Below are 2815 nucleotides of genomic sequence, written 5' to 3' on the forward strand. Positions count from 1 at the left end.
AAACGGCTGTGTAGAGCCATACTGTGAGTGGCTTTCTGTCCGGTCCCACCCTGCTCACTGACATCAATTGCCAGGCGCTCGGGGGGATGCCAGCCAGAGCGTCCTGCTCCACTCCCTGGAAACCGATGATGTCAGTGAGCTGGGCGGGAAGCCAGACACAGCGTCACAGGTTGCTAAAAACTCTTAGCAACCTGGGACACTGGCCGCCCCTCACTTTGGCGAGATCTCTTATCACTCCTGACTGGGATTTTAAACATTCCCTTCTGCCCCTGTCCCTTCAGCTCTAGTGGAGGTTAAGAGCTTAAATAGGACCTTTACCCTTAGCTTCAATATAACAACAAAGGCACCTTTAGAAATGTTTAGTAATGACAACCTACAAACAGATACTTATAGATAATGTCAAACTTTGTATTCTTTGCATACCTATTTCTCTCCATTTTTCTGACAGTGGCCATTTTTACAAAGGGCAGATGAATCCACCTCCCTTTACTTCCTGGAACCCTGGCACATGTGACTAGGACATGTGACTATGCACAATATACCCTGTTTCCCCGAAAATAAGACCTACCCCGAAAATAAGACCTAGTACTATTTTTGGGAATTGCTAAAATATAAGACCTACCCCGAAAATAAGACCTAGTTGTGACCATTCCCAGGGCCGGTGGTGGCATAAGGGGGAACTTGAAGAGCCGCGGGAGAGAATCAGCAGTGCCAACGAAGCCAGTGCTACAGGAAGCGAGGCGGCACCGGAGGGAGCACAGCCGCATAAGCCGATGCCTCCTCTATAGCGCCGGCTCCTTTCACAGGTGGAGTGATACCAAATGCACTCCGCCTGTGAGGAATCGATAATGAAAGTGCGCTTCACTCATTCTGGCCAACGATTGGTTACCAAATTGCTCTTGGAAAGGTACGGCACCCCTGATTGCCCTGATCACCATATTTTTGTACATGAATAAGTGCGGGTACATTAACAAAAAATAAGACCTACCCCAAAAATAAGACCTAGTGTGTTTTTTTGAGCCAAAAAAATATATAAGACAGTGTCTTATTTTCGGGAAAACACAGTATCTAGACAGGTTTGTAATAAACTCCTTATTTTTTGATTCATCAAAATTAGACATGGCATTAGCTTCTGTTTTAAGAATGTTCTACTGTATTTTTTAATGGAAGGCTTTTTTGTATTTTTTTGTATACCTTACTGTTATCTGTCTGGTTATACTGACTCTGCGTTCCCTAAAACCTGCTAATAGAAGTCATGGTTTCAAGGCACCGCATGGATGTTGGCCAACAAGTCTGAGACATTTATATGCAGATTGGGCGTTATCACCAGTTCTGGATACACATTTGGCATAGAGAGAAAATGTATCATTTCAATTTGCAAAGTGAATGTTAGTGATTAGATAACACTGTGTTTCCTGTCATTTTTCAATCACGTACCTGGAAAAACAAGTCTTGTGCTAGCACTTGACTGTGTGTTTAAAGTAAACACAACTTCGCCTTTTATAAATAACTTTCACTTTGAAAACTGAGCTTACAATTTCTAAAGTGAATATTCACTTTCCTGGGCAAACAGCCCCTATGCTTTAATGAACAACTCCAGTTTTTTTGTTTTGTTTCTTTAAAATTAACCCTTGCAGTTGGGGTACCCCTGAACTGCAAGGGTAAAGTGCTTGTTTTGTTCTAGAGATGAAAATAAAGAACATATACTTACCTGATGCTCAGTCCTGTAGCGGTGACCACTACATCTCTCCCTTTACACCCGGGTTGTTGTATGCCCCTTGGCATCCTAACCTCCAATGGATCTGCATTAGATGCGATGACATCATGGGTCCTTAGACCACTTGAGCCTGGGGGGAAGAGGCTTTGGGGACTGGTCTAGCAGCCAGACAGGAGGGTGAGGGGGGTAGCCCCACTGCAAGGGTTAATGTGGGAAATCATGGCGTTCTTCTGTGGGTAAATGTAACACTAAGCTGTGTTTTTAGCCTAGGAGGATGTAGGCAGAACCTACTTGATTGGCAAAGACTTGACCACAATAGCATGCAGTGGTAATGCACAAAGTGCAGCAACCTTTAGCAGTCAGCCAGGTCACATCAGCCAAGAGGAGATTTGTTGGCTGGGTGCTTGGTTCATTTGCATTTCAACACTGGTTGCATTTCTACACTTGGATCAGCGGCTTTCTACACTGTCTCATTGATACATCCAAATGTATACGGTATCATACTTTATTTCATTACATACCAATGATATGCAGCAACCCATTGCATCTCAGCAGTACACCAGTCGAGAAGATTCACAAAAAAGCATTTTAGACCGTCAGGCTTATTTAATAGGACAATGCAATATTGTATTTGCAGTAACCCATAGAACTCATTGAGTAATCGACTTTCATCTTACCTACTGCCCCAACCTTAAAACATTTCTCTGAAAGACTTAATTGTGCAAATGACTGAGCTCAGTCAAATAAAGTTAGTAGGCAGTGGCGTAACTGGAAACTTCAGGGCCCCGGTGTAAGAAACCATGAAGGGGCCCCCAACCCCCATGGCACCGCGTGGTTAACAGGAAGGCTGCCGAGGTCCCCAGCAAGTGCGGGACCTCGGGCAGCCTCTTGTTTAAAATTTTAGTGCCGGTGTTCTGTCGAGAACGCTGACCCAGTATCTGCGCTTATGTACAGACGGGATTAACGAGGAAACCGGCATTTATTTACAAAGTATTTGTTTCTAATTGTTAATTTTGACCGTCAATAATATGCCGTCCATGGCAGTGAATGATGGATGGAATATTATTAACGGTCACAATTAACGATTTAAACAAAAAA

This window comes from Nanorana parkeri, unplaced genomic scaffold, assembly GCF_000935625.1.
Source record: "Nanorana parkeri isolate BGI_ZX_2015 unplaced genomic scaffold, ASM93562v1 scaffold969, whole genome shotgun sequence".
NCBI lineage: Eukaryota > Metazoa > Chordata > Amphibia > Anura > Dicroglossidae > Nanorana > Nanorana parkeri.